The 13,765-nt window shown below is 42.0% G+C and overlaps 1 long non-coding RNA gene across 1 annotated transcript; it reads left to right on the forward strand.

Moving 5' to 3' along the window:
- Positions 1 to 3,507: 3,507 nt before the first annotated feature.
- LOC141543156 (uncharacterized) lies at positions 3,508 to 10,147 on the forward strand. The gene is made up of 3 exons (XR_012482357.1): positions 3,508 to 4,245; positions 7,060 to 7,209; positions 8,321 to 10,147. It is a non-coding gene; the product is annotated as an uncharacterized LOC141543156 (long non-coding RNA).
- Positions 10,148 to 13,765: the final 3,618 nt, after the last annotated feature.

Raw genomic sequence — 13,765 nt, forward strand, 5'->3', positions numbered from 1 at the left:
CAATGTTAAAAAGTTATCCATGCATATATTAAAATAAATAAACATGTGCAATTTTTCTATACCTGTTTCCAAAATTATTGTGCTGCACAAGAAATATGAGATGAAAAAATGAGAAAAAAAGCAAGCAAAAACCAACGAAAAAGTGAAAATACCATCTTGTGGTCCTCACTCAGTTTCCACAGTCCTCTCTTTGGGTGCAAATGGCTCTCTTTGTCATAAGATCCTTGAAACAGACATACATCATCTCATTGTTGTTGTTGGGGTTTGGGGGGTTTGTTTTTTACTGAGGCATTTGGGATTAAGTGACTTGCCCAAGGTCACACAGCCAGGAAGTGTTAAGTGTCTGAGGCCAGATTTGAACTCAGGCTCTCCTGACTTCAGGGCTGGTGCTCTATCCACTGCACCACCTAGCTGCTCCCATCATTTCATTGTTGAGAAGAGCCCATCAGAATTGATTATCATCTAAAGTTTTTGCTGCCATATAATGATCTCTTGGTTCTGCTCATTTCACTCATCATCAGTTCCTGTAAGTCTCTCCAGGCCTCTCTGAAATCATCCTGCTGGTCATTTCTTACAGAACAATAATATGTCATAACATTCATATACCAGAACTTATTCAGCCATTCTCCTATTGATGGGCATCCACTCAGTTTCCAGTTTCTGCCACACAGATTTGTGCACATGTGGGTCACTTTCCCTCCTTTATTATCTCTTTGGGATACAAGCCAAGGAATTAAATTGTTAGAAAAAAAAGTCCTACCCTGCTTTGTCTCCATCTTGCCAGTGCTCAGTGTGCCAGATGGATTATTTCCATAGAAGCCCTCTTGAAAACACAAAAACTCAAGACAGAGCATTAACCACCACTTGGCCCAATCTGGACATGAAAACTGTAGATGATAAATAATAATAACTACAGCATTATTGTAGCACTTTAAAGGTTACACAGTGATTTATATGTATTAAAGTATAAGAAAACAAATGTAAAAGAATGCCATCATCCAATCATTGATTTATAGCTACAGAGATCATAGGATATATAGCTAGATGGATGGGATTTCAGGGCCCACCCAGTGTAACCCCTTCAGTTAACGATTAACAAAACTGTGGAAAGTGACTTTCCCACGGTCACATAGCAAGTAGATGCCAGAAACAGAATTTAAACCCAACTCTTTACTTTATTGATCACCTAGTGCAATACCCTCATTTGAGATTGATGGGGGCGGTAGCCCCCTTTGATATTCCTTGTTTAATCTCCAACTTCCTTTGGGCTAGTTTCAGTTTTCAGCCCCCATTCTAATAATCTGAAATTCCTTTCTGGGGAAAGACTGAAGGAGATAACAATAGAGAATTTTTGTCTTATTTACAGTAATAAGAAAATTCCTGTCTTATTTACAACAACAGAGAATTCTTGTATTATTGACAAATATCTCTGGAACCTCTTGATAACATCTCTGTGCAAACATTGTTTTGATGACTCTAATTATGTTTATAAAGAAGGCTGAAAAATGAAATCTTTGCATTTGGTGTATACCAGCCAAATGCCTGTCAACTGATGTCCCTCTTTTCAGGCAGTTTGGGTCTTCCTGAAGGGCAAATGCCTGTCTATCCCTTTACTATCAATAAAGACTTTGTTTCCATACAGCATTAAGTAGCAAATTCATTTGCTGCCAAACCCCGTCCTTGGTTACTTTGCAGAAGGAAGGAGAGAGAGAAAAGGAACTGACCCATCTCGGTTTAGAACCTCAGTTTACTCCTCATCTAGATGAGGAAACTGGATCCCAATGAGATTAAATCATTGCCCATGGTCACACAACTCATAAAAGAGACCAAATTGAGGTTAACCCCAAGCCTCACCCTTCAAATCTAGCTCTTTTTCCATCTAGGTAATGATAGCTTCAGGGTCAGTCTCTGATACCTTTCTGGTTTAGTGCTCTTTTCACTCTGCCAAGCTGTCTTCTTCACCAAATACTTCCCTTAGTTTCCTTTGGCTTTTCACTCCAGCCGTGAATTAAAAGATACTTTCTACTTGGAAGGAAGTTATGACCAAAAAAAAGAGAAAAGGTTCAGAACTTTTTATCACGAGCTGTCGGGAATCTCAGTGACAATCTTTTGTAAATTGACTGAATTTACAGGTAAAATCCAGGGAAATAGAGCCATTCGCCCAAGGTGGCACACGTACAAAATGGCAAAGAGGGATTCAGTCTCTCTTCCAATGTAGCATAATCTCCCCCTCGACTTGTTACTGTATCTCATTGTGGGAAGCTGACACTGTATCAGGAGGCCGGGTTCTGAGAGTTCAGCAGTCTGAATACAGTTTACATACAAAGGTGACATAACATGGGAATTAGGCTCCCAAGCTTATCCCACAGAGTATATCCAACCTGAGAGAAAGTCCTTGCCAGCAATGTCAGCTCTCCCAGAAAGCCCTCAGATTCTCAGAACCCAAACATCTGTCCCCCAGATGTGTTGCCTGCCCACATTAAATCCTGGCTTCTTTCAGGGCAGGAATCATCTTTCCTTTGGTATACAATAAGTACCTACTACTGTTTAATTCTTTAATTCATTCACTAAAACAACCACACCCTGCTGACATTTTCCTAACCATTCCCTAGACTATTGTTAAGGGGAAAATGAAAGCAGGTCCCTTAACTTCCAAGTTGGGATATATTCTCTTCCCTGGCAAGAGGAACTCAATTGTTCCTCCATCATCAGATACAAAATACTGTCATGTGAATGGGACCAGGCAGAGATTTCCCAGAGGATGTAGGACCTTGGGCCAAATTTCAGGCAGTCACTCCCAGAGGGTTGTGGGGCAAGAGAGATCAGAACTGAGGTCTCAGTTTCAGGACATGACATGACTACAGGAAGTAGACAGTGTAACCAACCATTGGTTACTTCCTTTTCAATCCATCAGAGGAATTAAAAAAAAAAAAAAAAAACAGGAAGTGCCCAGAATTAGAAGGACCAAATTCCTTCAGCCAATGAGGATGAGGCTCAGTGGTGGGAGGAGCTCCTGCATTAGGCACTTTGTGATTTGCTGTTCTGACTCTCCCTTCCATTGCTCATTGGACTGGAGTGATGTCAGTTTCTCAGAGAATTATAAAAAACCTTCGATTTTTATAGCTCCAAGCTACCTCCCACTATTTTCCTCTGTGTTGGTCACTCACCTCACTGTCTGAAACACAGAGCTTTGGGGCTCGTCTGGATCAGGTGACCTGGCAGTGGGCACACTCAGTGCCAGGGGGATGGCGCACCGTTTGAGGCAGCCCGCCAAGTTGAGGGCTTCTCCTTGTCTCCAAGGTAAAGTCGACCAGAGCAGAGACTCTGGAGAAAGCAACAAGAAAATTCCCCCTGGTCCATGAGGTCAAAATGGGCCCCTTGTGTGCCCACAGCCCAACAGACCGAGCTCCTATGGGCCTGGAGTGGAGGGTCACTGACTCTGCAGGTGCTCTGGACAAGGGGGGGCTTTGGGGGCCTAGGGCTGGGGGCCACGCCACCATGATTGGGCCTGTGGAACTTCAGATTGCATTCAAATGAAGATGGGCGTGGCTAGAGCCAAACGGCCCTCTCTGAAGAACAAATTGCTGGAGATAGTCCCTGGGAAACAAATATGGACCGAGTTGCCAAAATATAAAGGAAAAAGCAGGAAAAATTGATGTGATATTTTTACAGAAGCAATGAAGACTTTGGTGGAGGCGCTGCTTGCTTCTAAAAAATCAAAAAAAGAAACCAAATTTGTATGTCAGCAGTGAAGAGTCTGCTAATGCAGAGGAGGCAATTGATGCTGGACTATGGGTTTCTGGGGGCCCAATAATAATAAGCAAGGGTGACAGGGGAAAGGAGCATAAGGGAAAGTTGACTCCAGAAATACAGCCATGGGACCCACTCTTCTCTCTGCCTCCTCTATCTCTACTGCAGGAAGCCGTGTCCTCCAGACTGCAAAGAAGAGAAGATTTAATTCAATTGAGCCCCTGTGGGTCATATGCTCCCCTAAAGAAGGAATTAGAGCAAACTCAAAAGGATTTCTAAAATTGCTCCGTGTGAGGTGCCAAGACTATGCTAAGTTATATCCTTGACAAGAAGTTGGTTTGGCTGAGGGAGGCATAGGATAGCTGAGTGCTGCCACAAGTATCACAGAAGTCAGGAACTTTAAGAAACGAGGCCCTTAATAGCAGATCCCACCGGGCTACCAGAACCATTTGGACAATTCCCAAGCTTTTTACCTGAGAAAGTTTTAAACAATAGGTTAGTAAAACAAAGTTCTGGAAACTCACCTTAAGAGGACACATGTTGGTATCCCCTAATTAGTGGAACTATGCTGCTTTTTAAAATGAATGGGGAATAATTTAGAAAAATTATGAGCTATGCTGTAAAATTGTCAGCTTTCCTGGAGATATGTGTACGTTTTATGAAATTTGGTCCAAAGTTAGATGTTAGCTATATTGTGAATCTTAGTTTAAAAAAGGAAAGTTCCTCAGTGGAATTCACAATTAACCCAGTAGGAGTTTGGGCCGTGCCCTTAGCTAGCAGGCTAAATCCTGAAAGGGAATTATCACCTTAAAAAGTTATCTAAGGGGGAGAAGTGGGGTTGGAAAGCCTAGTAGAGTTAGGGGACATAGCATGTGGCATGAGGGAAGTGACAGGGGAATATGAAAGTTTTATCCACCTTTTCCTTCACTGTTTGCCTGTTATTTCAGAGAAAACCAATCCACTGACTGGAGCTCTATTCCCCCAACCAATTAATTGTTTTCATTGTTATTGAATCTTTTTATTTTTCAAGTTTATGGCTGCTTTAAGGAAAAGCCAATTTTGATACTGTATCAAAGATTCCAAAGCTTTGCAATGTAAGAAACCCTTCAGAGGTTTCTTAGAACTGCAACTTCTCTGAAAAGGCTTATTTCTACCAAGGTCTCCATCTTTCTTCAGCAAATTGTATAAGTGCATAATAGTCTCCTTGTTTTTGAGTACAATAAATCTGATCTATAGCTTTCTTGAAGTACCTAGAGCAGGATTCTAACCTGACAGTCCTGCAACTAGCTTTGGCTGTGCTCTGAAGGCACATGGGATAATTTAGGATCTAAAACCTGATGAAACTTGCATTTGAGATGAAATCTCTTGGGACTGTAGTTGGGAATTTGGATATGACTGCCCGTTATACCAGCAAATCAGTAACCCATCATTTGGGAGAAATGCCCTAAGTTGTGTTGAGGGATGCCTTCCTGGGCTGTGACAGGTGGAAGTTTTATCTGGGCAAGAACTGGGAGGAGAACCTTGGGCCCTGCTAAGGGTGGGATCCTTCTCACTTTTCCAGCTGTTTCTTGTTTCCCACCTGATTGTTCCAGAGTTTGGCTATGAGGTTGATAGGTTGTAAGAGCCAAGGATGCTTTATCATGTATGTGCTCTTGGGCTGAGGCCCTGAAGGAATTCATTTTGTCATAATATTGCTTTTTCTTATACTAAATTTTTATATCCAGAGCAAGTGGTCAGGAGAAGGCATGAGCACAAGTATGTAGAGAATATCTGGATCTGCAGCCCTGCCCAGTGCAGCCCTGGAGGCTTCTCTGGCTACTGCCATTAAAAAACCTTAACTTTTTGCCTTTTTTTGGCCTGAAGCCCCACTTATCATTCTGTTCAAGTATTTGGGCCATGGATTAACTCCCACCTCCTTTTGACTCAAGCAGACAATCATCACTCCCTGATCAAACCCTCCCTCTATCTTAGCCTGACCTAAAGCCTTTTACTCTATGTTGATGAAAGGCTGGGTTGCTGAGATGTCAAGGCCTCCTTGCTTAGATCTCAAAGTAACTTGGTGTCTTTGGCATGCTGTGGCTGCCATGGTCTTTTTGAGTAAACCTCTAAGCTCACGCTGGACATTCTAACTCATCAGGTTCAGAGCATTTTTCCTTAGAAGAAATACCTGTACTGACTCCAAATATGCCTGTCATGTTTTCTTGCTCATGGGGGCTGTATAGAAAGAAAGGGGCTTTTTGACAGCCAAACATTTCCCCAGTAAGTATTCAGAGAGGCAATGACAGCGAGTTGTCCATGGACCTAGAAGGGTGTTACATTTTGCAAAGGAAAAAGGAGGAAGATTCATTTCATGCCAAGAGATGTAGGCTGGCATCTTTAGCTGCCCGTGTTGCTGCCTGGTTGCCTCTGATCAGGGCACCTTTTTTTTTTTTTTTTCCCCTGAGGCTGGGGTTAAGTGACTTGCCCAGGAAATGTTAAGTGTCTGAAACCAGATTTGAACTTGAGTCCTCCTGAATTCAGGGCTGGTTCTCTATCCACTGGGCCACCTAGCTGCCCCTGAGGGCACCTTTGATTCCCCAGCTTCTGAGTCCTAAACTCTCAGTTCCAAGGAAAGTAAATTCTAAAAGGGCTGTTAAACCCCCCCCTTCCTGAAGCCTCTGGAGGAGGGGTAGGTATACACTTAGGGGAGGATTAGCAGAAGGATGGTTCACATATCCTCTGGCAGGGATTGCTTTTTCTTTTTTTACCCTGTACTCATTGGGTAAAAGCCTTCCCTTGTAGGAAAGGAGATCATATCTATTATACCATATTTAACATGTATAACACTGCCTGCCATCTAGGGGAAGGGGTGGAGGGAAGGAGGGGAAAATTTGGAACAGAAATCAATGCAAGGGATAATGTAAAAAATTACCCATGCATATGTACTGTCAAAAAAAATTTATGATTATAAAATTAATTTAAAAAAGAAAAGAGATCTTACCCACTTAAGACTAATTATCTCCACTCTGTCTTCCTCTCTAAAAAATTATGGTGCTTGCCTCCTAGACTATCTCAGCACTCTTTTCACTGTATATTGTGTATATGTTCCACTCAATTCCCCATCTCCTTTGAAAAAACAAAAGTAGGAATTTGGGGAAAATGTTCTTTGATATTTATTCTAGGAAAATTTGTCTGGATGAGAGACAGTCTTCATCTGGGTGGGGACACTGGTTACTGTCCTTGTAACCCCTGTATTAACTCCATTTTTTTCTAATATTCAGGAGCCTTGCATTGTTAATCTACTTGTGGGTTGTTTCTTGCAAACTGCAGATCCTGAAATTCCAAGTACTTGGTTAACCCTGAAATCACCTGATTTGCTGCTGCTGACATGATATCCAAGTCACAGGTCTCTTCCCAGTCCGGACCACACAGGGCAGGGCCAGCTCCTCGCCTCTTGTCATCCTGCAGCAGCTTCTCAAGGTGAGACCATCATCCCTTTGGCCCAAATGACTCAGTCTGTCCTGCTTGAGGTGGGATAATGGCCCTGAGGCCTCCAGGTCTGTGGATGTTCTGTGGATGACATATACTGCCAGATGCCAATTGTGGGTCAGTGATGATGGGTTTCCAAAAAGGGCAAGGGGGAGAGGAGGGGCCAAGGAATCCTCCTACTCCTTGCCTTCAGCAGCTTTATCCTCCCACCCACTTGTTTATGCTTGTAAGCACTGGAGTGGGCCAAGATCTCTTAATAAAGTGGTTCCTGAAAGCTCCTGTTAATCTATTGGCAGTGGTTGGTTCTGAAAGGGAAGGGCTATTACATGGATCTTGAGGAGGGGGACCAGCCTGGAGGCCTAGCTAACAAGGATGTGCTAGGGGAAGAAATGCATGACAAAGCTTAAAATGTCTGAAATAAAGAGGGACTAAATGGGCAGGAGGGAGGGAGGGGGAGAGAGGAGGAGATTCTCAGAGGCTGTAAAACTAGGGCTAAGGTTCAGGGAATCAGGTGACCTCTAATCTTAGAGGACTGTGGGGCCCAGAAGGTCAGGCTCTAGGCCTAAGTTTCTGGGAGTCACATGATCCCTATTCTCAGAGGAATATAGGGCAGAAGAGTGCAGACTCCAGGTCTAAGCTTCAGCAAGTCAAAGGACCTGGACAGCATTGTGGATCATGGGTCAAAGGTCAATCTTATTGGGAATATTCTAGGTTGTCCCTATTGCATATGATGCTTGCTGATGATTTGAAATAAATGCTTCTGATCATTTTAAGGAACATTCCATTTATTCCTATATTCTCTAGTTGGTTTTAATAGGAATGGGCTTTGGATGTTATCAAATGCTTCTCCTGTATCTACTGAAATAATCCTTTAATTTTTGTTACTTGGTTACTGATGGAATCAAGTATGCTAATAGTTTTCCTAATATATAACAGAGCCTTCCATTCCTAGTATAAATTCTACTTGGTCATAGTGCATTATCCTAGGGATGACTTTTTGTAATATCTCTGCTAATATTTTATTTAAGATTTTTCCATCACTATTCATAGGGAAATTGGGCTATAATTTTCTTTCTCTGTTTTGTTTCTCTGTTTGTTCCAGAGCATTCTCCCAGGAAAATTTTGTGGCATCTTTGGGGACACACTTTGGGATACTGCTGGACATAGGGATAAAGTCAGGGTGCACTTTAGCCTTTATTTTCTGAATAGTAATGATTTTTACTAGGCAGGTAGGGTTGGCTTTTTTCAGTTCCAGAGCATTCTCCCAGGAACATTTGTGTGGCATCTTTGGGGACACGGTTTGGGATAATGCTGGACACAGGGGTAAAGTCAGGGTGCACTTTAGCCTTTATCTATTGAATAGCACTGGCTTTGACTGGGTGAGTGGGGTTGGCTTTTTCCTTTCCAGAGCCTTCTTCCAGGAACATTTGTGCAGCATCTTTGGGGACATAGTTTCAGATACTGTTGGACACAGGGTTAAAGTCAGGGTGCACTTTAGCCTTAATCTATTGAATAGCAATGGTTTTGACTGGGTGAGTGGGGTTGGCTTTTTCCGTTCCAGAGCATTCTTCCAGGAACATTTGTGCAGCATCTTTGGGGACACACTTTGGGTTACTGCTGGACACAGGGGTAAAGTTAGGGGGCACTTTAGTCTTTATATTCGGAATAGCCCTGGTTTTGACAGGGCGGGTGGGGTTGGCTTTTTCCGTTCCAGAGCATTCTCCCGAACATTTGAGCAGCATCTTTGGGGACACACTTTGGGTTACTGCTGGACACAGGGGTAAAGTCAGGGGCACTTTAGCCTTTATCTTCTGAATAGCCCTGGTTTTGACAGGCCAGGTGGGGTTGGCTTTTTCTGTTCCAGAGCATTCTACCAGGAACATTTGTGCAGCATCTTTGGGGATACACTTTGGGATACTGCTGGACACGGGGGTAAAGTCTTTATCTTCTGAATAGCCCTGGTTTTGACAGGGTGGGTGGGGTTGGCTTTTTTCAGTTCCAGATCATTCTACCAGGAACATTTTTGCAGCATCTTTGGGGACACACTTTGGGATACTGCTGGACACAGGGGTAAAGTCTTTATCTTCTGAATAGCACTGTCTTTGAAAGGGTGGGTGGGGTTGGATTTTTCTGGTCCAGAGCATTCTTCTTGGGGCCTTGTGGTGGAGGTGGGGTTGGGGACAGCCTTGGGTGAAGTTTCAGGTTCAGTAGTTAAAGTAGAATGGACCCAGTTGGTCTTGTTTGGAGGAGCTCTATGTGTTATGTTAGAACTGGGTGCGGTGTCTTTCTGGTGATACTGTGCAGAAGGAGGGGGTGGGTTAATCAGTATCAGAAGAATAGCTAGGGCCTTAGGAGGAATATCAAAACCTATACGTCTCATCTACCACGGGGTTCCAGTCTTCCTCTCCTGCCTTGCTGAACTCAAAGGAATATTGTTCCCCTGGCTCCTGAGGTCGGAGGTCGGAGTGTTGCTCAATGTTGTCGAAATTCAAGGGGGCAACACGGTGACGAGGACCTTGGAGTCTCATTGCTTTTGCCTGCTGCTCCTGGACCAAGTCTGTGAATGAAGAAGGGACCATATGAGCAAAGGCTAAGGAATCAGGTATTGTGGGTAGCAAAGATAGCAGCAGCTCTGGGATTTTGATTTACCAAGGAGTAATTTCTGGCATTTCCTAGACAACTGGCCCGTTGTCAATGTACTCTTGCCTATGCTCTCCCTCATCACAAACTTGGAGGAACCCCAAGAGACAACTTCATGACTTCCAATTTTTTCTGGTAAACCACTTATTTGTACAGAGTGGTTTGTATAGAGTCACCCCCTTAGACTGGAAGGTCCTTCAGGCCAGGGCCCAGTTTGGACAATTCTTGTATTTCCCCCCCCCCCCACTACTTACTATGGAGGTTGACCCACTGTAGATAATAAATGTTTATTGACTGTGGTCTCTGCTTATTTTTTCTCCTTTCTCTCTCCTAAACTTTCTGTACTCTGGTTTCTCACTTCTCATTCGATTGAGTTTTACTAAGTGAAATGCAAAGTTGCTATTATAACCTCCAAAGTACAACAGTGAATGAACACTTTTTTAATATTTCAGATAATTTAATATTGAACCCAAGTTGCATTAAATTTTTTTTCTTTTACATTTTTTAATGTAAAGATTAAGATTTTTAAAAGATGTTTGTTTTTTAGGTTCTTTCCCTGATTCCCACCCACAATTAAGAAACCACATGTGAAATTTTCCAAAACATTTCCATAAATTTGTGAAAAACATAGATCTCTCACCCTAATGAAAATAAAACCCTATAGAGAAATTATCTTAAAAATAGAGAGATAAAGAGAGAAATGAGAATGCTTCAATCTATATTCAGACATAATCATTCCTTCTCTGTGAATGCATAAGGTTTTTTTTTTTTTTTATCATAAGTCCTTTATAGTAGTTGTAGAAGATTTTGTTAGTGAGAACAATTAAAATCACACCTGGTCCCCCAGAACTTTGCTATCATTTCATATTCAGCATATTTCACTTTGTTCATGGAGTACTTTTCAGATTTTTCTCCCCCCATGGGAACATTCAGCTCACAATTTTCACAATTTTCCTCCCTCCCTCCTTCCCTCCCTTCCTTCCGTTCTTCCTTCCTTCCTTCCTAATGGGACAAGGTAAAGATTTCTCAGAGGCTGTAAGACCCTAGGTCTAAGTTTTGGGAAATTATGTGACCTACAGGAAGTAGCATTGTTAATCACTGGTCAAGGGTTACTTCCTTTTCAGTCCATCCCATGAACCAATGTCTTTTGCTAATCTATTCCTTGCTTCTAGCCTAAGGCCCTAAGTCATGCTGGGCTGCTCAGTTGGTGTGCTTGGACCTGCCTGACAAAGAACAAATGCTTTCTGTTCATATATGGAAATGCCTCAGAGTAGGCAACTTGGGTAAGGTATGTGGGGGTCTAGCATCCTATCCCACACAGTTCATGGGAGCTTGCCCAGGATCTGTGACTTCCCAGAGAGATGCCAGGTTGGGTTTTCGCAAACTGTCCTTGAGATTGGACTCTCTGCCTCCCTCCCTGTGAGGTAAGGACCTGAGACAGAAATACTGAGATAGAAGGGAGCAGAAGTCTCTAAAGAATTAGCCTGAGGCCCAGGACAGTCAGGTCTCTCTCTTGTGCACACATAATTGAGAGCACTGCCTGTGTCCTTGGGCGGTCCTTAGGCTGAAGGGGACCTTAGGATGGTCAAATCTTGATGACCCAAGAGAAGGCGGCACCTAGAAGAAAGTCCTGATAAACCACACAGGGCAGGGGTGCTTTGCATGTCTGCTGGATGAGGACCACCCCTCCTGGCTTAGAGATACAAGTCAAGAAGTTGGCTCTGTGAATTACAGGATTACAAGGCATGAGATTAGAGATGCTCTTGCCAGAAGGGAAACAGGAATAAGTATTCCAAATCCAAATCTTCTGAGTAAAAATCTAAAATACCACCAGAGAGTGCACTCGAGGAGATATTACTATTTTGTGTGAAGAAGGGATGGTCGTCTTCCATGCAATTTTTGTTTTTCTGCCTTTTTGCAAAATGTCTATTTCATGTCTGTTCTGTGAGCTAGATTTTGTTAATTGAAAAGGTTTAAATTGCAGCCAGCAAGAACAACTTGTATGCTTCCCATCTTAAAGGAAAAAAATAAATGAATTAACTTTTTTTCTGTGAACCTGGTTTTGGCCAAGCAGTGAGCTAGAAAAACAAAGTGTATTAATTTTTAAAAGCAATAATTTGGAATTTGACTATTGGTCATTTCAAGATTGCAAAAGTGCTTAGCATGAAACAAATGCTATAAGAGTGTTCACTTCTTTAGTGTTTTTAATTGCTTCATATTGGATAAATTTTTATGGGTTTTTAGATGTGATTAATATACAACATCAATGTTGAGATGAAGAACGATTTATCTGCGTAAAGTAACCTTGGAAGCAAATTCAACTAAATCAGGACAAACCTTTTCTGGCAATCTTCCAGATTATCTTTAGCCAGTAATCTGTTGTACTCCCAATATTCTTGGATTTTTACTAGTCAAGCACTATTACTGAGGCTGAATTGGGTAATTAGTAGTGAGGGTAGAAGAGGGTAGAATCTGTGTATTTCTAAATAAACCCTTGGGTTCTTTATATTTGAGGCAAACTCAGGATGCAGAAAATGTGTAAGTCAAAGAAATTATTGGAGTTGGGGAGGGGGAAAGCAGACTTTTTTGAAAGAGAACTTTCCTCAGTTTTTTAAGAGGTGAGAGCTGCAAGGTCTGAGGGCCACCTCAGTCTCTCTCTTCACCATCTTACTCCAGCTCTCCTTTAAGTTTTCCTTTTCAGTCTTTCGTTTGGTTGTTCTCACTATGTCCCTGTCTAAAAACTGTCAAGTGTGAAAATTTCACTTTCCAGGTCAAAGATCATGATAGAACCAAATCATTGCTGGGGCTGAAAGGAATTATTTATCTTTCTGAATTACAGAACACAGAATACCAGTCAGTTCTCAAACATCAATCACATAAAGACCAAATAGAAACAGCCTTTCTCATCCTTAAGGATCCTATGTTTTACTTGACATACAAGGGAGATTAGGAAAGGCTTCCTATAAGCAGAGAGCCCTGGAATTGAGTCTTAAAGGAAACTAAGGATTTTGTGAGAGGCAGATAATCAATGGCATGGAGATGGGAGATGGGATGCTATGGGCATGTAACAGGAAGTAGGCTAGTTTAACTGAGACACAGATTAAAAACAAAAACAAAAACAAAAACCTTTAAAGGAGATACCAGCAGAGGCATCTTGTAAAAGGTGACATTTAACCAGAGTGAATCAAGGATTTTAGAGGTGAGCCTGGAAAACATTTAAGGATCTAAGGGACAGCCCATACAGAAGTGCAGATATAGGAGATGGTGCATTGTGTGTGAGGAACATGAAGTACCAAAGCATCATAAAGAATAAAGGGGCAATTGGAAAGAACAAAGTAGAAAGGGACCTGCTTGTGAAGAGTAATACAAGCTAAGGCTGGAAAGCTAAGTAGGAGGTTGGTAGAGGAGTGTTTTACAGGCATTCAAAGAATAAGCCAAGGAGTCTCCATTTTTTTCCCTAGGGTCAAAGCTCAAATTTCTGAGGAGTAGTAAGTCATGTTTGACCTGCATTTTAAATGACAACACTAATAACAGCTGGTATTTACATGGTGCTTTCAGCTTTACAAAGCACTTTACATATGTAACCTCATTTGACTCTCACAACAACCCTGAGAGGTAGGAGTTATTATTCCTATCTTATAGATGAGGAAAATGTGGCAAAGAAAGATTAAATGATATGTCTGGGGTCACACAGCAAGTGAATGTCTAAGGTTGACAGAGTGGAATATAAATTAAAGAGTAAAGAGATTAGAAGGCAGAAGATTAATTAGGAAGCTATTTCAATAATCTACAGGAAAAGAAATGAGGATCTGATTTAGGGGGTCATCCAGGTGAGTATAAAGGAGAAGAGAAATAAGTTTTGTTGTGGACATAAAAATCTCCCTCCTTGGCCTCTCACCTGGAACCA

Source organism: Sminthopsis crassicaudata, chromosome 5 (genome assembly GCF_048593235.1).
Source record: "Sminthopsis crassicaudata isolate SCR6 chromosome 5, ASM4859323v1, whole genome shotgun sequence".
Lineage (NCBI taxonomy): Eukaryota > Metazoa > Chordata > Mammalia > Dasyuromorphia > Dasyuridae > Sminthopsis > Sminthopsis crassicaudata.